Source organism: Balearica regulorum, chromosome 4 (assembly GCF_011004875.1).
Source record: "Balearica regulorum gibbericeps isolate bBalReg1 chromosome 4, bBalReg1.pri, whole genome shotgun sequence".
Classification (NCBI taxonomy): domain Eukaryota; kingdom Metazoa; phylum Chordata; class Aves; order Gruiformes; family Gruidae; genus Balearica; species Balearica regulorum.
The window spans coordinates 78,584,278-78,605,863 of record NC_046187.1 but is presented as its reverse complement, the minus strand read 5'-3'; positions in this window follow the sequence as shown (position 1 = coordinate 78,605,863).

Here is a 21,586-nt window from a genome sequence, read left to right as displayed (position 1 = left end):
ATGCTTCAGGGGAAATTAAAGAAGTTATGTTCTGCTTGCAGAGCCTGAAACAGTATTTAAAAAAATTAAAACCAAAACCATTTTACTGTTATTCACCTCATTCTTTGAAGCAAAGACTTGAAATCAGTCAGATTGGTTTATTTGCTCTTCTCCCACAATCCACATTGTTACAAGCTTCTGAAAACTCTTTTTTGTGCCTGTTCAGTAGAGATATGGTTGAATACAGTAATGAATTACAACAACTTGCACTGAGTATCCTGTATCCCCTCACCATCTCTTTAAGGATAATTATACTTACAGCACAGACCTTCTAGACCCCTTTTGGAGCTACAAGGAGGAGCAGGATTTTCTCTACAGCTGGATTTCAAGCTGCCAAAGCACAAGGGGAAAAAGAAAAAAAAAAGAGATTATATAGCTAATTCAATAATACTGTAATACTTCAGGCCTGAATTAAGACTTGCCTGGGATACTTAACTTGGGCCATTTAGAAATTAAAAGTCTTTACTTTGCATCTAGTCGTTCTTTTATTTTGTGTAGCATTTTAACTAGTAGATGGTGTTTGTATCTTATTTATCTTGCAGGAAGGTAGGCAGGGTTGGAGGCTGGAAGGTGATGTATAGTGGAATAGAAGAAAAAGGAATAAATAAGTGCCCAGAGAATAGCTGTTCCATAGTGCCTCTTCTGCTGTTTAGGAGCAATTAGTTACAAGGTGGCAAATTCCAAGTTTTTTAGCTTAAATTTGGTTGCTCTTTTCCACTGCATGGTATTTGCAGAGGTTGATTCTTTTAGAAGTGCGCATTCAAACCATAACTTCTGCAAGGGTGTTTATGAATCAGCTCCTTGTGCCAATCAGCCCTTCCTAAGCTGTGAAATAATATCCCCTGCCATCAAATTTCCTTTCTCATGTTTCAGGAGAACAAACTGCGATTGCATGTTCTTTCCCATCCTAGTTGTTATTTCAGATTAAATCCTTATGTTTTACAGGAATGTTCTCTTTAATAGGAATTCCAGGTTAATGTTTTGATATACTCCGATCGATATCACAATAAGATTTGACTTACTAACCTCTAGCAGCAACAGCATAATTCTGTTTTGGTTCAGCTAACTTTGTGATGGTAATAGTGACTTTCTCCTCCTGCTTTCGGTGTGATACTGTTTTCTTTAATGGGAGAAAATTGTCACAGAGTGGAAAAGTTTTCCTCTTTGCCGTTACTAGTGCAACACAACTTCTGATGGCTGTGAATAGTAACTGAGGATGAACATTCCAAAAGACAAAAGGGTTATGAGTATTTTACTCCAGGCCCTAATATATAAGCCAGCTCTTATTCTTGAGGAATTTGTCATATTTCTGGGGAAGAAAAAAAAAAATCTATTAATCTGGTAGATTAGTTTTATCATTTTATTTTTATTTTACAATTTGTGTGGTTTTAGTACACTGGTACCCAAGCAAAGTTATCTTCAATGCTTTAACAATATTATTAACATGTTTTCAGATCAGCCAATATAATTGAATCAAGGTAATATCCCTGGCACTAATACTTTCCTGCTTTTTTCTAAACCAAACCAACAAATCCTGAATAATAATGTGGGATTTTCCTGATTGACTGCAAAGAGTTTCTTGCCATCCTTTTCTTTTAAAAAAGGAGCAGAGTTTCCATCTGAGATGCCAGGAATGCTGTCTTGTTTTTGTTCTCATATATAATTAGAATGTCTGGAAAAATAAAAGCTTGCAACTAGTTTGGTGTTGAGACCTGGGCTTTATCTTCTGGAGGAGCAGAACATAACGTCTTCATTAGGATTATAATCACTGGTGTATAAAAACTCACTTGAAAATCCTTAATGTAAAATGTTCTTAATGCTACGGAACTATTTCCCTAATCAGAACACTTAAGTTCAAGGGTATAATTGCAGATATAGCCAGCAGATAAGGAAAAAATTACCCAGCACATTAAACTGTGCTAAGAGAATGTTATTGATTAGGCAAATATGATTAATAGGACCTAACCCAGGCCCCACAAGTTCAAATGAGCAGTTTATTTGTAGTTTAAAGGTATGTTTGTGAAAGAGATAAGAGCTGACAAGTATCTGGCTGGGGCACACCAAGTTTTATTGGACTGTCAGAAGTGATGCACCAAACCTAAACTCCTACTCACCCTTCTTGGTCCTGTGCTGTCTTCTTCTCCTTTGCCATGACCTTGGCAACTACTAAAGGTGGTAAACCACCTTTTTAACTAATAAACTTAACACCATCTTTAGGCTTCTTCTTCATTACAAAGACCTGTTAACAGGTCCCTTCCAACCCAAGCCATTCTATGATTTTGTGTCACCTTTTTGCAATGATTTGATGCAACCCAGCAAAACACAGCTGTTGTGTCCCTTGAACGAAGCCCCCTACTCGAATGAGAAAAGTCTTTGACTGATCCACAGTTCCTGGCAAAATTTCAGAGTGGTTGTGCTCCAGTGATGTACCTGGTCCTGTAAATGCCAGGATCCTCGCCATGGGATGCTACATCATGTGTTGACATGGCCCCTTGTGATGAGGACAGACTGTACTCCAGCTAACAGCATCAGCTGTTACGCTGGCTCAAAAATAAGCCAGCTGTAAAACTTCCTACTAAATACATGGCCCATACAGACAAACATAATTTCTGTTGTTAGAGATGGAGTCATAAAACTTTTGTATGTATGTCAAAAAGCCTAAAAAGGTTGACTAAGATGTTCTGCTTTGGAGAATTTCATATCAAATATACACATCATGTGCTCTTTCTGAATGTCTGCAGCCCTCATGGTATTTTATCACAAATCTTATATTTCTATGTGCCTTTTTTAGCATCACGATCATCTCGATGAAGGGAAGATGTATTACTTTTGCACCTTCTAATTCACAGTTATTTTTATTAGTCTGCAAAAGGCCTCCAAAAATTGAAGCTCATCAAGTGACATTTAATATTTTATTATGAAATTGTGAATAGATTTCCCAAATGTATTAAAAAATCCTGTTTGTTGTTTCATAAAATTCTCTTCCTGGATGAAAAAAGAAAAGGAAAGGAAAAAAGTGTATCAAAACCCCAAAGACTTCCCAACTATATTTCAAACTGAGAAATGTTGCACCAAAACTCTTGCCAATACACATATATACATGTAAAGATATACCCACAATAATCACAGGTGTTTCCTTTTCAAAGGATAAAATTTCCAGCTTGAACTAAAAAGCTCTCCTCTGATACTTCAATCCTTTCTTTTCCATGAACAGTTTCTGAGTCGTGAGAGCCCTCTAGGGTTAGTTCATGGGCTCCGTGTTACGCTGATTAGACGTCAGAGAATCACAAGCAGCAGCACACAAACTGTGTCGCATCCCAGCTGGCTGGCTGGACACGGGCACTTCTGCCAACAGATACAATTACTCAGAAATCTGCCTCTGTAAAGGACACGATTTACATCCCTGTGCTCCTAAATCCACAATTTAAAGAGATCTTGTATTAAAGCCATCTTTCCCCTTTCCTAACAAAGTAAGACCCATTTCTAATCTTGCTACGCGTATTTTTTTTTCTTAATTTTATAGTTTCTAATCTTGCTACCAACTTTTACTGTGGCTATAGCAAAAAGGAATCCCTCTATCTTGGTGAGAAAGTTAGGGAATTGAGCAAGTGGCACTGATTTTTAGGTACCAGTATGCAGCTGCACATAGGAACTGGTCTCTCATACCTTGTCAGGTTTAAGCTGAGAACAGTCTTCCCTTATTTACCTTGATTATTAATTTTTTTTAATTCTAAAATCCCAATAATGGCATAAAAAAAAAGTTATCTGGCTCAGCAAATATTGGGTTGAGCTGTAGTTCCTGTCAAACACAGGTTCTTGCAGGACTCTTCCATGTGTGTCACGCATCTCCCCAAAGCACTTATTAGTACAAAGACAGAAAACCTGACAGACAATTCAAACCACAACACACTTAGATCAGATTCTTTTCCAAACTTCAGAAGTCTTGGTTTTATTTCACACATAAATCATCAGCAAGGACACACACAATAAAGAAAAGTCAAAAGCAGTTACAGGCAGCACAGCACAAACAAGTTCAGCTTTTCTGAGATTGCTATTATATATATATATATATATAGGCAGATGTTTGTCATATACCATTTCAAGTAAAAAGTCCCAAAGACATTTGTTTTTACAGATGGAGGACTGTTGTACCAGCCACAGTCAAACAGTGGGTTACAAGTCCCTGGCTTTCATAGGCAGCAATCCCAAAATAAAGACAAATCATTTCCCTGGTGGTCTATCTTTTTGTGTCTCGGAGCTTACGCACCCTACTAGCAACCATTTTTTTGGGTCTAGTGCCAAATTCCCTTCTAAATGTCACATATCTGTAAGTCAGGGGTTGGGAAAAGGAAGCCAATTCAACTGGGTGATGCTGTTTCTCACAGTTTCATGCTTAACTTCAAAAAACACAAAACCGTGGTACTGTGAGGCACAGAAGTCTGATGCTGCATTTTTAAAAAACCCAGATGTTAACAGCTGTAAACGTCACTTTTTTTTTTTTTTTTAAAAGAAATAAAACTACTTAGAGGCTTGTTTGCGAAAGAAAGGCTCAGAAAACCAAAGGTAAAGAGGAAGAATCCAAAATGTGCTCTTCACCTCAAAATCCGTTTGGAGGAAACTTAAATTCCCATCTGATTTTGCTGACAGAAGGACTTGTAACACTACAAAAAAGTGCAGAAAAGCCTTTGTGGATATTTTAATGATCGGTAACTTAGTAACAGAGTTTTAGAGTTTCTAAGCCCTTAGTGCCAGCAAGCACTTAAAACGTGCAAGTTAGCCAGAGCTGAGCATTAACGACTCCATCAGAACATCTAGGGTCGCAACCTGTATATATTTACCCACTCATATTTCCAAAACTCCTTCATTCCATCTTTTTTTCCCCTCTGCATGTATTAAAGAGATATCTGGTGATTTTCTCAAAGTTTCAAGCTGGTCCACAAAACATGGGAGGAGGGTGGGAGAGCTTGCCTGAAAATGCCCTCTGCTCTGCGCTCCATGTTGGTAGTGGCATCTACGTGCTGGAAAATCGCTTCTGGCCATGTCCACATCACAAATGTCCCCTTCACCACCGGGCAGCAGCGGTGATGGGTGAGGCGTGCTCCTTCCAGCTGAGCCAGAAGAGGGAGACCAAGGATGCACTAAGCCAGATGTCAGCTCCTGCTGCTGCTGGCCATGCCCCTGCTCACTTTCCCCTTTAGGAAACCCTGATTGCAATTTCTGGAACTGTATGTACTCTAATTTATGGAATTGAATAGCTTTACAAACTACGGTGCTGGAGCTGCGCAGCCACATGAACTTTAAAAGAACCTGAGAAGGTCTAACACAGCATTTTCAGATGCTCAAGATTACCAAGGTACAGAAAATACGTGTATTATCTGCTAGAACTATAGCAAAATAGCCTTAATAAATACTTCTTTTTAAAGCCGGGAAACTGAAATGCTGGTACAAGAAACCTGTTTGGTTTTAAGAGGCGGTTTGATGTGTTTGTGAACAAGACTACATCGTACAACGGCCTGCGTTACTAGAAACTAGACCACAGAAAGCCAGGATATTCCTGCCATTTATATGTTCTTAATATTTGTGCTTCTCTGGGTCTGCTTTACCAGCTCTCTCTTGATTTGAACATGCTTTCATATGCATTCTCGTTCTTATTATTCATTATATTATCATCTTTTTGTATTGGTAACAATTTTAGTTCAGGGAAGCCTAGAAGCCCCAAAAATGGATCAAAGCCCCTCTGCAGTGGATGGTGTAGAAACACATAACCAAAAGCAAGTCCCTGCCACTTCAATCCTGCAGCCTAAGCAGATTTGTAACAAAAGTGGACAGAAAGGTGGATGCTCGGAGGGGCTGTAAGTGCCAGCAAAGATCTGGTGACTTCTGTAGTAAGGACAATATTAGGATATTGTCCTAGCACATCAGCTGCTCTGGGCACATTTAGGATTATATGTGGGAGCATCTGAAGTTGTCTTAATGGAAACGGCATAGATGATTTCCTAGTCCGTTACACAGGATCTCAGAGCAGCACAGTGCAGAAACAGAGCTCTACTATAGCCTTCACTGTGCCTGAAAAAGACAGCAGTGTTAAAAAAACCCCCAAACAACTCCAACGGAGATGTAGTGTTGCATTGCCTTGTCATTACAAAAAAAAAAAAAAAAAAAAAAAAAAAAGTGCAGTGTTCTCAGAGGAATGAAAAATAAAAAAGAAACATCCTGTTCCCCATAATGCTGGTCCAGACTTCAATCAAGATTTACCGGAACATTTCTAAGAAGGAGAAATGGTTTTAAATCTTTTGTAACCTCATTGAGGGGTAGATTTGCAAAAAAGTGTTTCTTAAGTGTCAAAATAAATGCCTTACAGCAGTTCCAGCTGTGGTATTCATGGGTAGCATTTCCTTCACCCTATTCAATGACATTCATTGCAGATGCTTGGATTTTCTACTTCCATCTTCAAATTCTTACCCAGAGTCCATAGACATCTATCAAAAGGTCCCCTGTGACTTAGCGGATTTTGGATCTAGTCAGTTCCAGACTATATTTCCAGCTGATCGAAAAGGCAATTTAATGCATTCATATACCCATGAGCATACTAAAGAGAATGGATCTAGCTCCTTCCTGATAAAACTTGGAAATGCTTCCAGAAGATTAAGTTCTTTCAGTTTTTCTCTTTTTCCAGCCTGTCCCTAGAATGTTAGATGTCTTACATAATGCTGGTAATCGCACTGAAAGACAAAGGTGCAAATTCATCTCTTCTGGTTTTATCCTGGTGTCATTTTTATTTCAAGTACTGTTACGCTGAGTGTTGGATAACAATGGGCTGAAGCTGATGGTAATGTCTATCCTTCCTTTAGCAGAAATGTAAGCCACTAAACTTCTTCCAGAGTTGAGTATCTTGAGCAACAGGAACCAGCAGCCAACATCACAGGTAAATATTGCTGAACATACCAGTGCGATTATAGCAGCGTAGGGATGGTGTATGATTAGACACAACTAGAAATGGCCCACAGTCAAGGACAGGACACAGCATAAGGCAGTGGATTAGTAGAAAATACTTCCAGAAGGATCAGTGAGACAATTTGGAGAAGGTTTATGGGGAGACTGCTGGCATGTGGTCTTCAGGAACAGAGGAAAGAAGAGGAAATCTCTCCCGAGCGGAGAGAAATAGGACTGTGCGTGCGCTTTCTGTAAATAAGCAGCCTTGCAACAGAAGAAAAGCCCGAGGCAACGTCAAGTAAGGGGAACAGCCAGGCGGGCTGTTAACAAACAAACTGCTCAGGTAAAATGCAGAAAACTACAATTTGGGTCACCAGGCCCAGAGTCACAAGCATTCTGGTGTCAAGTCAGTCTACAACATAAAATGTATTGATACAAGCATGACAAAAAGCTGCACCTGATCAGAATGGGTATAGCAAGGGGAGAGAGATATCCAACAGCTATGTTAGATGCTGAAGCCTTATGTTCAGGTGCAGCCAAGATTTTGAAATCTCACTTCTTTCCCACATGACTTCTATTCCTGTGGTACCTAATTTTCTGTCAATAGTGTTTTCCAGGTACCGCTGTCTGCCAGTGGGCGTGCACGCGATCATCCAACTGCTCACGCTGCTCTAAGACTTCAATGACACCCCAGCAGCCCTGGGAAGATCTTGTCTTCTAGGGGTTCCCAAACATATCACTCAGATATCACTGCACATGAAGAGAAAGAGGGACCTTATTTGATTTTGCCCCACTGTTCAGTAGTTAGGGGACTCATCTGGGATTTGGAAAACCTGGTTTTGTTTCCCCTTGCTGTTTGATTTGAAGCAGAGAACTAACAGCAGGTTTCCTGCTGTTAAAGAGGTTGCTGTAATCGTGAGGCTGCTGGGTCAGTTTGGATAAATTAATCCTACTGAAGTTGCCCTGTTTTGTATAAATAATTCGATATCCAATGCACCTAAGAGTAAACAAGCCAAAAAATGAGTTACTGTCTGGTCATTCAAGTATTATCCAGGGATCTGGAGGGGAGAGGCAAGGTCAGGCACTTGTTCCAATGAATATTTATTTACACCAAATGGAATAGTCCAGGCAGAGACTTTAAGAGATGTTTTTATAGAAAGGTCTGAGAAGAAATGGTTCTTTTCTGGGATTTAAGAAAACATCTTTCCAGGTTCAGTGGAGTAGAGATTTGAAATCATGTCTTCTGCCTTTCAAGTGGTATCTCTTCTCTTCCTTCTCCCCCTGCCTGGCTATCTTTTTGTGGGGGTAAAGGCAAGTCTGGCTTCAGCATTCAACTCCAGCTGAGAGCTCACAGATGAAAATCTGAATCAAAGGTAGGTACTAGATACACATTGTTTTGATTTTTCTGGACATCAGTTGCCTAAATGCCTTTAAATCTGGACCTAAAACTGCAAGGACTAGAATACGAGTAACTAAAACATCATCTAATGGCTGAATTATTTTTCTAAATGTCTTTAAAACATTTATCACTCTCATTTACATGGTGCAACATTAATTTCTATTCAGAATCAGTTCTTATTGCAACATTAAATATTTTTTTCTGAGAAAATGATGGAAAAAAATTATCAAGCATTTGCACAGCCTAATAAGGCAAGGAGCCATTCACCAAACAGAGAAAAACACAACTGAGCGCTAATGAAAGAAATTATAGGAAAAGGACTGCCTTGAGCACACATCGGGAAGTAATTTAACAACTGACTAACTGGAGTCATGTTATTCAGACTTGATCTCTGCAGAAATGAAATATTGTACTGTGCTGACACCTGGTGCACAAACACATTTGCTCAGGAAACCACAGCCCCCCGCCATGCTTTCCTAAAGCAGCTTGGCGGTACAGAGGGGTTAGCCTCAAGCCTTGGTAATCACCTGATGTTTGCAAAGCACTTAAGAGACAAGCAGAGTAGTCTGGGAGTGATGTCTACCTGAAAAATTCAGCATGATTAATTTTCATCTGTTTACAAGACACATCCTGCTACATTAAAGATGTGATTAGAGGCTTGGGAGGAGTTTTTTCAAGGACATAACTGGCAGGGGGTGTGCTTGACTCTGGACTTGATTCCCTACTTCTTTTTAATTTGGAGGTTTTGAATATCAGAGACTAGTGGGGCAGATCCTTAGGTCTTGTTTGGCCTAGGTCATTCCTAGGGTTAAAACCAGAAATGTTTCTTGCTCGTAGGCTATGATACTCCAGCAAGCCCCCAGCACTAGTTTTCAGCAGGTTAGGAACCAACCTTCTCCATAAACATGACCCAAATAATGCGTTGAATGGCCCAGTGCTTTTTCTCCGTTTGGTTGCATTTCCACATGCTGCGTGGCAAAGCGGTACCTCATTTAAGGGTCTTAGGCACTGCTGTGGTAATTTGTCGTAAAGAACATGACTTCCTAATGAGCAGTTCTTAACCTACGTGACGTTCCTACAATCACACCGTCACTATTACTAGAGAGCCATACGCAGTTCTCTATTTTGGCACTGCCTTGATCCTTTCATATAAAAACTATCTTCCTTTTTTTAAAAAAAACATCTTAAACCCTGTTGGATTTCGTTCTTAGTCCAGCTGTAAAATGGACACCTGACCACTTAGTTTAGGAAGAACAGATTCACCTAGACACGATGCAAATTTTCTGTGCTATGCAAAGGTGTGCTCTAGCCAGATTAATCACATGGCCGTGATTCTTACTTATAGATGTCCTTATTCTACATTCATCTCTTTAAAAACCCACATACTTCACCAGCTTTTTGCTGTTCAAAGTTCCGTGGTGGAGTGGCGAGAATCTGTGGCAGTATATATCAGACGTATCCTGCAAATGAGAGCAGTTCATTGTAATTACCTATGCAGGCACGGTGACCTAAAAGACACATTACACCAAGCAAACAATTTCCAATGGCAAACAGTGTGCTTGTTTACTTCCCTTGAAGCTTGTTAGGCTTAATCCTTTTTTTTTTTTTTTTTCGTTTTTTTGGCAAATTGATTTATAGCATCAGCTTAAAAACTGAAGCTCCTTCTTTTCATTTTTTTAATACTCCACACTGCAGAGTACTCTTCACTCTGCATTTAATGTTAGGTTCAGTTAGCAGGTGTGGAAGAAAAATAGCTGCCTGTTAAGAGTATAATGGGCCTCATTTGATATGGAATTGAGAAGCAGCCAATATACTGCAAGACCCTCATTTAATTACCTCTTACCTGTAGCTTTCGTTGCTATGTCTGATCATTAGTTCACGCTAAACATGTTTAACACACAATGACTAATCTTCCCCTAGAAACCCTTCAGTAAATTTTTTCCTTAATCCCTTGGAAAGTTCCACTTGTAACCTGGGGGCATCTCTGCTCAGCAGTCACTGGGTGCAGCAGCAGAGCTGACAACAGGCAGAAGTTTTAGACATAGTCAAACCACCTTGAAATGAGATGGCTCAGCTCTCTGCAGCAGTCACACTGGATAAAGGAAGACAAAAGACCTGCAGGTTAGTCTGTGATGAGCCTTGCTCTGCCTTAACTCTTTTACAGCTGTTTCTCACCGCATGGGAACGCTGTAAACAGAGTAACAGTTGATAAAACATGTGGGTTTTTATCTGGACTTCAGGGTCAACCCAGGTCTGACCTGAAACTTGCTGGTGCTTTTGATATAATATCTCCACGTCACTTTGTCATCATCGCAAGAGATTCAAAGCTCTTGTGACTTCATGTCTTGACTATTATGAAGCAGGAAGGTTGCAGATTGTCACATCTGCACAATTTTCCCCTCCCCTACTTTGCTAGACTTGGGGAAAGAGCATCTGAGCATGTCACTTCTTATTTGTGCTTATTCCCCCTGTAATATGAAAAAGCCATTTGTCTTCCCTTACATGCCAAGCAATACCGTCATAGTCTTTTCTCCTTCTTGACCTGCCTATTGTTTATTGCTGTGTACTTAGACTGGAAAAAAAAGATAATCTTTTTATTCTGCATTTGTATAGCTCAGCACAGTGGGACTATGCTCAGAGTCAGAAGCTGCAGAGCCGTAAAATAACCCAAGCCAGAAGCATAGATATTTGAGTGTGTGTCCCGTAGCCATGCAAATTGTGGATGTTTGGTTCTGGGTACTAAACCATCCATACAAACCGCGGCTAAATCAGAGCCTGGAAAGGGATCGGTGGATGCGTTTACATGCACCCCACTGTCCTCACTAAGGTCCTATTCTGCTCTGAGTGGAGCAGCGTGGTTACCCGCTCTAGCCCAAGCCTGAATGTGTGTCAGAGAGAGCTCTGCATGTCCCCTGCCCATGACATGCTTCTCTTGGAAGGGAACCAGGGCGGAGAAATGGCAAGAGACTTGCAGTGTTATATCTCCTGGATGATGGCTCAACATGATGCACAGATGTTGCAGTTCAGCAAAGATATTTTAATGCCCATCAGTGGTTATGTTTTGGCAGCATCATTAAGATTTGAGAATTGTGGGGTTTTCTGCAAGAAACGGGAGAAACACACCTCCTGATCCATCCGGCAGGGAAAATACCCACTCCTGCACCACACGATACGCTGTTGTTTGCCTGGCTGCTGTGCAGCCCCCAATTCACTCTCAGCTGCTTTTCTCCCCATTCAGCAGCACAAGCCATTTGTACAATAAGGTCCTTATTAAGTGTTGCTTCCCACGACTCCTAGATATTTAAAGGAGATGCTCAGTGCAACTGCTTTTAAGCTGCATGTGGTACGGACACTAGTTTTGTGGGCATTGATCAAAGGTAACAGAGGGAATGGTGGTTATGCCTCATCTGTAAATGGATAGACCCAGAAGAAGGCAAGTTCCACCCTGTTAATTCATGGACTAGACACAATTTGCCTCACAAACATGAGCTGTTTCACTAAAACAAAGGATGCTCCCCATCCCACCCGCCGTGCATGTGTGCGCTAACGCGTATTTCTTGTGCTGACTTTAGCACGCTGCACAGCAGTTAATATCAGAAGCAGAGCCCAAGGTTACCGTACAGTCTGGTTGGCATTGTGGGAAAAGGATTGCAAGAGCAAGTGATGTGTGAAATAAATTAAATACACAAACTCACTCTGGGTCGCAGATGGGGTCAAACGGGCAGCTAATTAACATCCCATAGTAACCTTGTGTCTGCCTGGCTCTTCCCTCTCTGATTTTACTGAAAAGACATTTCAGAGACTTGCTCCTGTAGTTAAATACTTTTCTTTGCAATGCAACAAAGAAAAGCAATAGATGTTAAAGATGGGAAAATGGACCTTAAGCTGTTTTCTTTTTCTTCCCTGAGCTGCCAGTAACTTAAGTTGTTCTTGCAGGATGTAGAATCCTATGTGGACATTTTAGCATTTAAGGACCCTGAGAGAAGTGAATCGTAATTTAGTGAGCAGTTCACGTCCATCTCTGTGTCCAGGGATAAAGGATGTGCATCTACCGTAGATGCCATTTGTGAGATTCTGTCCTTCAGTTCACGCAAGAATGGTCTGAGCTCACTGATAATCACAGCTAAAGCTAAAGCTGTTATGTAAACGCAGGTCAAGAGATTTTCCACATAATATTTGTAGAAAGTTTGACTGATAGCTTTCTCCTGATGCTCACAGTTGCCGTCTTTGCTAGGTCAACAGTCCTCCCCCTCCCTGGCACAGCTCACATATCTGCAATGGGAATAGTCAAGTCAGAATTCTTGAATGGGATTTACATTTCTGCAATTAATAAATCTTCAGTAAGAGATGTGATAAGCTCTCTGAAGCTTTCTTTTCAGATGCCTCAAGATCTGAGCTCAGCAGGGAAACTGGTGACTTCTGCCCTTTGCCCCTTTTAGGATCGCTGGGGAGTGGAGTCAGCACCCCATTAAAAAAACAGATAGAGAGAACTGGCAGTGCTTTCCTCATTGCCAGGAGCTTCAGAATAGACGTCTGGGGGAAAATACAGTTAACCAGGTCACAAGAGTGTGTGTAGCCACACCTCAGTACATGCTGAGTGTTCAAGAATGCTGTGGAAAGAGCTGCAATGGTACATCTTCAGACGGCGAGACTAATGAGCTACAGGACTTTAGGCACTGTCCTTGAATGGCAAGCAAGCTAGATCCCCACCTCCTGCTAGTTCCTGGCTGTGGTGGTATAATTAAAAGCAAACAAATGAAAACATGCCAAAAGGCAAAGCACTGACTTAATCTTATGTTCAATGTGGTGTGGCAAGTGCACAGGAAAACCTTCCCGCCGCAGTTTGAGTTACGCCCGCAGGGCAGTGGCAGTTTCAGTTGACAGGACACAAGGCTGAGGTCTTTGGCCAATAGGGACCTACGTGACCATATACCACAGGTCAGATTCGAATTGGGTATAAATGGAGTCCTGTGAAGGGGCCACCTTGAGTCGGTCTCCCTCAGGGCAGCGGGTCTGCGGTCAGAGGCTCTCCCCGTGGGTTGGGACAACACCTGCGGGTCATCTTCTGTACAGATTGAGAGACCTCATCTTACACAGGTGAGTGATTTTGTGCATTTTGGGTCATCAACCATAAACCTTAGGAGCTCTTAAGTCAGCAGAGTAGTACTAATTTCCCGACCGACATCCTAAACCTGTGGATTGTTAATGTCTGTTGGAGCCAGAGTGGTTTCAGCTAGAACAAAACTTAGTTTTTCCCCTTCCATTTTGTAAAATAAATATTTTTGTTTGATTGTTTGTTAATCGGACTGGCCTAGTTTGTGTGGTTCTGTGACACGTGGTCAGTCCATGTATGACCTTCAGGAGGATTTGGAATAGCTCTGTCCACAATAAGCTATGGCTTATTTGTATTTTATCTTGATTTATGAAATGTGTTTTGGGCTATTTCACTCCGAGTTGGGTATTCATGGCCATTGACATACCTGCTGCCTAGGAAGTTGCCCAGGATGGTCTCTATAAGAGACCTAGTGTAAGGGGTGTTACCTAGTGTAAGACATATGATCTGGTTTCACACCATAACCCCTAATACCACCTCATCCTTTACGGGTGGGTACAACACTGTCCCACAGATCATCACGCTTCACAGCCCAGCTGTGTTTTTTCTTCTCTTGGACAGTGTCTAGGCAACCTGGAAGTCTGAGAGCAGTTTAACTTATTGCACATGGCTGAGCGTGGACTTTCAAAACATTGCAGTCTATACAGCATGCAAATCTGGTTTTCTGGTCCACATCAGGTTAGCTCATGAAAAGCAGTATAAATGTAGCTAGAAAAGAATGCCAATGCTGAAGTAATAAAATATGACAAATACATGGTGTATGTTCATTTATATTAAATTTTGTGAATCTCCACTTAAATAATTCTGGTTTTCAACAGAGCTGGAAAACATAATGCTGTTTTGCAAACTAGATAAAAACCCAAGCCATGCTTCTGAAGTGCTGTCTTTTTTCACCTTAAATTTATTGACATTTTTCAATGGGTTCCATAATTGTCTTTTTTTGCTATCACACTATTTTTTTTAATCATTAACTCTGCTTTATTTCTGTGAAGATCTCCTTGAACATCAGAAAGAACACAGATTTGTTTAAATATTACGTTCCCAAGAGACCTGTAAAAAGAGTCCCATACCCATGATTACCCCTTATAAGTCCCTTTTCTTTGGATTTGCAGTGGTCACTTCATGTCTTGCAGCAGTATAGTTTACTGTTAGTAAACTGTGGCAAATAATACAAATTTTGACATCGGATACCTCTAACTACAACTCTGGAAAAACATAAGCAAAGTCAGTGAATGTTTTCATATAGTCCCCCACTCTCTGAGCTATGATCAAGAGTTTGCAGTAATTCTCCAGTAAGGGTGCCTTGTGATTTGAATTGACCAGGGTTGTTTGAATAGCAGGGTTGGTTTGAATGGGTTTCACAGTCCCATTGGGGTTGGCATATTTATTGAGAGCATCTCTTTTGAAAAGCCATCTGATGGTAAAAGGTCTTCTCAATATATCTCCATATATCTCAATGTAAATATATATCAATATATCTCATTCCTGCTTCCCAGCTAGAAAGACAATGTTTCAAAACTTGTTGGCTTTTCAAGAGTCATTTAGATGTCTGGTCTTCACCCAATAATTTCCACAAAACTTAAGGTGTTGATCTTACATTTTTCCTTAGATCTTGCCTTGGATTCTGCTTTTGCCCATCTTGTATAAGACGGTGCCACAGCTGGTATAGTGTTGCTCAGGTCCACAACCCTTCAGATTTCAATACAAAAGAGATAGCTAAAATTAAGGGAGATAAATCTCATCAAAAACATCCAGCTGGTTAGGTTCAGATGTCTTCATGAAACATTTCAACAGTGCCCACTCCTACAAACAATGCCTACGTTGAAAGAAAAAAAAAAAAAAAAAAAAAGCCAGAATAATCAAAATTCGTATCACTGAGCTTGGATCCTCAATTGCAGGCCTTCCAACATATCATTTTGCTATCTTCAATTGTATGCTCCATTAAACAGTGATTGTGTCATTCTCTGTTGTGTAGATGAGCACATCATGTGATATCAATTAATAATAAAATGAGATCTGCAAGTAAATGGACTCATAGTGAAGGGAGAAGAATGATATTATGATATTATGATGAGGGCTATATCACGGTGGGGGCTGCACTATATACATCCACACACTAAACGCTCTGCAGAAACAAATACATTGAAAGATAATACTGAGTACTGAGCCGGAAAAGATCTTACCTTTCATTATGTTTTACTGAGTTCCATGATTACCTTGCATCAGCACTTCCAGGATGAGCTGCCCCAATTCCTCAGCGTCTCTGAAACGAACCCTCTCTTGTGACTGAGCCCTGCCACTGCTTTGATATCAGGCCCAAATCCAAGGATTTTTTGGCTCTCACAGCATGTTGTTAAGATGCTTCACCCTAGTTTATAGGATGTGTTTTCTGAACAACTCCAGCAGGTTTTGGAGCCTGCAAGACCTCTTCCTTTAGCAGCTGTTACCCAAAGAAGATGCACAGCCTCTTTGAAACATAGCAATATTTTTATGAACTAAAAGGAACATAACATTCAAGAAGGAAAGGTGAAAGCACCTGAGGGCTTACAAAGGCATGGTTTTCAAGAGGCTCACCATTTCCCTCAAAATACGGCAGACCTGGGCTCTCCCATGTGCTACTGCTTCCCTGGTATGGATTTTCACCTGCTCCTCTGTACATTGGAATCCCTTTATTTGCCAGATTCTGCTTTTTAACCACCTAATGTTTTCCTTCTTTGCCCTGAGGCTCCAGACTCAATCCAGTCAGTTTATGAAGTCCAGGTGGTGCATGGTTCTCTGAGAACTGTGGTGCCTGTGATCGAAAGCCATTCCTTGCCTTCCTGCCTGAACTATCTTCTCTGCACAAAGTAGCAGAGAGTATAATAGCTCTCGTAGAAACATCCTGTTCTTGAAAACAACATAGATCATCTCCATAATTTTTACTGACTTATTCTGGTGAAGCAGAAGCAAAAAACTATGAGTTATACAAGGAAGACACAGGAAAGTTCTGAAAGCAAGAACAGTTCTTCCCTGGGAGAAGATATCTGTTGCGTTTAAAGTAAAATTGTCAATGATGCCTTCTCAGATGAAAGTCATCTTTTTGTTTCTCAGGAATTTTTTATCTATTTATTTTTTTCTTTTTTCTTTCCAAATATCCTACTAAAAGCTCTTAGGTTCCCAGGAAGTATGTCTGGATACTAGCAGTATCTCTATAAGAAAAAAAAGTCCTACAACTAGATAGAATTAAAAAGATCTAAAAAGTATTTCTGTTAATCAGCTGAGGTTCAATCAAAAAAAAAAAAAAAGAAAAAAGAAATAACATTCAGCTTTTCTGTTTGTAAATAAATTTTTAAAAAGTTACCATAAAAATAGCTAAAGTTTTAATTTCTTCTCCTCTCTTTACCTGTCATCCCATATCACACAAAGACAGGGTCAGACTTCACACTTGAGTTTGTCTTACTTTGAATCCCTTCATAGCAGCTTCAGAACTGAGAGAGAAAGATGTCTTGTATGGATTTGGACTGACCTTTTCATCGAGACGTCATTCTGTTTATTGTTACCAAAAAAGTCCCACAGCCAGTTGCATGCACTGATTTTGTTTGCAAAAGGATTTAGAGGGTAATAATTGGAAAAGAGATTGACACTGCCAGAATGAATGTGTGCTGCAGGTTGGGTTTTTTAGATGTGACTCCAAATATAGAATTACATTATAACAGAATTAATAAAAATTTTCTTCAAACAAGGAGAAAACGAAATGCTAGGAGTTGACTAGATTGGTTATTTTCAACCCTTGGACCAGACTGTCATCTTGGTTCATCCACTTTTCCCTCATGCTGCCCCATAACCCTTATGGTAGAGGAGGAAGCGCCTCCAGTTGGCCCTTAGTCTTGGTGTATGTTTCTGCAAAATTTAAAGATGACATTTACCATTGAGCTACTGCATGGCACATGTTTAATGTTCTTGTTTAATGGCCCAGTTAAATCCCTTCACCCCAAAATGCTGTGCAGGAAAGGAAAAAAAACCTTGCAGCAAACCTGGCAGACCTGTGATTCTCAGCTCCCAGCTCAAACCCTCTCACTGTATTTAAGTGAATCCATTCCTGTATTATACACAAGAAACACAAAATTAGAGGCAACAGGGCTAGAAGGGACTTTGGAAGGTCAGCTTGTCCATCCTCTGCTTCAGGACAGACTCAGCTTTGTGTGAACATGTCCTGTCAGACAGTGTCTGCTCTTAGAAACCTCTGAGGCTGAAGATGCTCCTGCTGTCTCAGCTAATCTATTTCAGTGCTTTATTCTTTCTGTGACCATCCTAAATTCCAGCTGAAGTGCTTTGTTATTCTGGATACCCCAAGGACGATTTAATGCATATTTTTAAACTGAGAATCAGAGTAGGTTTGCCTGTGCTATAGAGTACCCCAATGCTAACTATCCTCATCCTCCTGAAAAATGAATATCCTTGGCTCTTCTCCTTTCTGAATGAAAGCATCTCTCCATCATCCTCACATAAAAACATAGAGCTTTTACAGAAAGAAACTTCTGTTTATTCTCCATTTTACATTTCCCCCACACACACACTTCATTTTTTATTGTGGACGGTATGAATCAGTCTCCCATTGACAGAGATTTACTGCCTCTGCCAGCAGAGCCCCGTATTGAACAGAAAGCTATCACTTCAGCTCCTTGTGTGCAAACAAATAAAGCATATTCTCTAGGCAGAATTTTTAATTAAATTTTAGCCTCTCTATTCATGGGAATTTTAAAAGCATCCCATAAGAGAAGGACACTTCTTTTTCATTTTGCCAAGGCAAGTGGTAGATTTCTATTCCTCCTATAATAATAATGTGCATGTCATTCTTCTGCAAAGAGTTAAATGACAATCGGAAGAGAGAAAAAACCCAAGGAATCCATAAACATTGTTTGGTATTTACAATTTCCTTACAACCTAAACAAGTGACATCTGCAACTATTCCCTCTTCCAAAGTTTTGTGAACTCGGACAGTCATGGCAGTGTTTAAAGACAACTTTTTTGCACAGATGAAAAAAAAAAAAGGGTGCAAGAACAAAAAAGTTTGAAAGAGTTGGCTGATTAAAACTGTGTTTCTGAGAGTGTAGATGACAGAGGTGGGGGACCTGGCCTGGCATTCTTCTTGATTCCATTTCCCCAGTCTCCTCTACTGAACTATGTTCACACAACGTTGGGTGACTTTAGGAGTCTGATCACCCTGTTCAGGCTCCTTTGACACTCTGTGCCACGGGACACCTACTATATGAGGTGGTCTTCCACTGAAGTTTGCAGGTTGTCCTTCAAAACTCATTTCTAGTCCAAAAGCTTCCTTTGAAACAAGCCTGGCTTTGAAGACCCATTTGAATCTCGAAGCCCACTGTTGACATTTGCAGTAAAGGCCAGCCTTGGCCAAAGTATTGTGTAAGGTGAATAAAAATTTGCATTTGTAGGACACCTAACTACTTCAACAAATCTGGTCTAAATAGCATGCTTATATTAAGACAGAATCAGTCCTGAGGTTACATTTTCTAAATTCCCAAATAATGCTTTGACAACAAGACTGCTTTTGACCGATGAACGTGTTGGTTTGACCTCATTAACCAGATAGTTTCTTATGAAATACTTAACATGAAGACATAAAATACAAATGGTAGCTGAGTTGTCTTTGCCCTACCAGGGATTTAAATCATGCAGAAGGACAATTTCATCTATGTATGTGTTAAATAAACCTGTAAATCATGAAGTAGTATCTAATAGGAATTCTATTTTGTTTTAAATCACCTTTCTCTCTGGTTTCAAGTCTTTCAGCTGCTTTATAAAATGCTTCAGTCATTAAAAAAAAATGGGAAAAACAAACAATGTGCAAAAATATGGTTTCAACAGGACAGCTCTGGGTAAACAATTTCTGTTTTGTTCATGTGGGTGAGCAATCCTCTGTTTCAATGATCAGTAAGCCACCAAAGGCAAAATTTTACAAAATAACCATTTTCCACTGTGCTTACTCGAAGGGATTGTGAAATTGCGAGCTGAGCCTGGCATTTGGATGGGGTGCAGTCTGTAACAAGATGCAGAGACAGGGAATTCTTGTGGGCAGGGGCTTGATGCCAAAAGCCTTAATTTAGTCTAATACGGACACATGATACAGTGTCATGTGCATGAATGTGGCTTAGTACAAGTAATTCTTTGAGTCATGGGTGCTTTTGAGTGGTTTTAGGGTGAAAAGGGTGAGCACAAATGAGGTATAGAGATGTGAAAGAAGTAAATACATAAAGCTCAGTATCTAACCTGCTTTGCATTGAGCACATCACATCCTCACTGGAACTTGCAGGTATTGCCACTGACTTCAGGGTGCAATGAATTTAGGTATGCATAATCACTTTTGAAATTCTTGCCATAAAACCTCTCAATAACAAAATCAATTTTGAACCGATCACAATTGGAAAAGGAAAAAAATGATAGATTTTACTTCATTATTATCATATAATAGGAATGATTTTTATTAAAGTAATAAAAAGCAACTTCCAAATGTTATAAAAAACAGCTGGGGTTTTTCTGATGCAAATCATAACATTTTTTCTCTGGCTAATGCGTGTATATAATAAATGCACACCTTCTCTATGATGCAATTCTAATGAGAAACTTTTTGAGTTTTGCTTTTTTGAAACAAACAAAAATATCATCACATGTATATCAATGTTTAATTTACAGCAGCATAATTTCACAAAGATATGTTTTAATTCATAACTCTTCATAAAAAGTATTTCCAAAATTTATGTGGTAATTCTATAGATAGGTACATCAGCAAGACAGCACAGGTAAGAGTGTTGAGACTTTATTATAAATGTTCATAGCAGCATTTGCCTGCTCAGAAAAATCTCAAGTAACCTTAAAAATCTTTCATGTGTACTTCTGTGTCACCTGCCTGCTCTGATTTACAAGACCATTCCATGTTCCTTCTGGCATCAGGAATTCATGGTTTGAGGGACCAACATTCCCAAACAAGAGTCACCTATGGGGTGCTGGGTTGCCCATGAGACAATGATATAGAATAAAACGGAGACAACAGAATTCACATTCTCTTGAATTAGTGACAAATGTGCAGAATAAAAGAAACTCCCATGTGAGGAACAGTTGAATAAGGTAGGACTTTTCTGACTATAGGGACAGCTAAGGTGCAGTGTGACATAGATCAGTAAAGTCCTGAGTTGGTGGGAGGTGGGTGGATAGGTGGTGAGCATGTCTAATGAAGCAAAACAGAAACAGAAGAACATGTAGTCAAGATGATGTGAAAAGAGGATACAAAAAGTTTATAAGGAGACAAGGGAAGACTTGACAAGTTCATGGAATAGAAATCCATTAGAGATTATCATATGTTTTTACATTTTTATTAACTTTAAATAAATTCTGCAGACAGAAGCCATATCTTGCTTGAGAAGTCTGGAGGCTGGGAGAAATATTGCTTGGGAGAAATACCACTTTTGGCTGGTTTTGTACTCTTGCACAGAAAGATGTTTTTAGGTACTATTTGAGACAGACTACCTTTGATCTCACTCCTCTATTCTTATTGTTTGCAGTCAAATATTAGGTAGGGTTCATCTCACAATACTAGCCAATGAAGAGTAATCTGCACGTTGTAACCTGTTTATCAAGATTCTGATTTGAAATTCAACAAGGGCAAGTGTAGGGTCCTGCACCTAGGGAGGGATAACCCCAAGCACCAGTACAGGTTAGGGGTTGACCTGCTGGGAAGCAGCACTGCAGAGAAGGACCTGGGAGTCCTGGTGGACAACAAGCTCTCCATGAGCCAGCAATGTGCCCTCATGGCCAAGAAGGCCAATGGTACCTGGGGGGCATTAAGAAGGTCAGGCCAGCAGGTCGAGGGGGGTTCTCCTCCCCCTCTACTCTGCCCTGGTGTGGCCACATCTGGAGTTCTGTGTCCAGTTCTGGGCTCCCCAGTTCAAGACAGACAGGGAACTACTGGAGAGAGTCCAGTGGAGGGCGATAAGGATGATGAGGGGACTGGAGCATCCCTCGTATGAGGAAAGGCTGAGAGAGCTGGGGCTGTTTAGCCCGGAGAAGAGAAGACTGAGAGGGGATCTCATCAATACTTATAAATA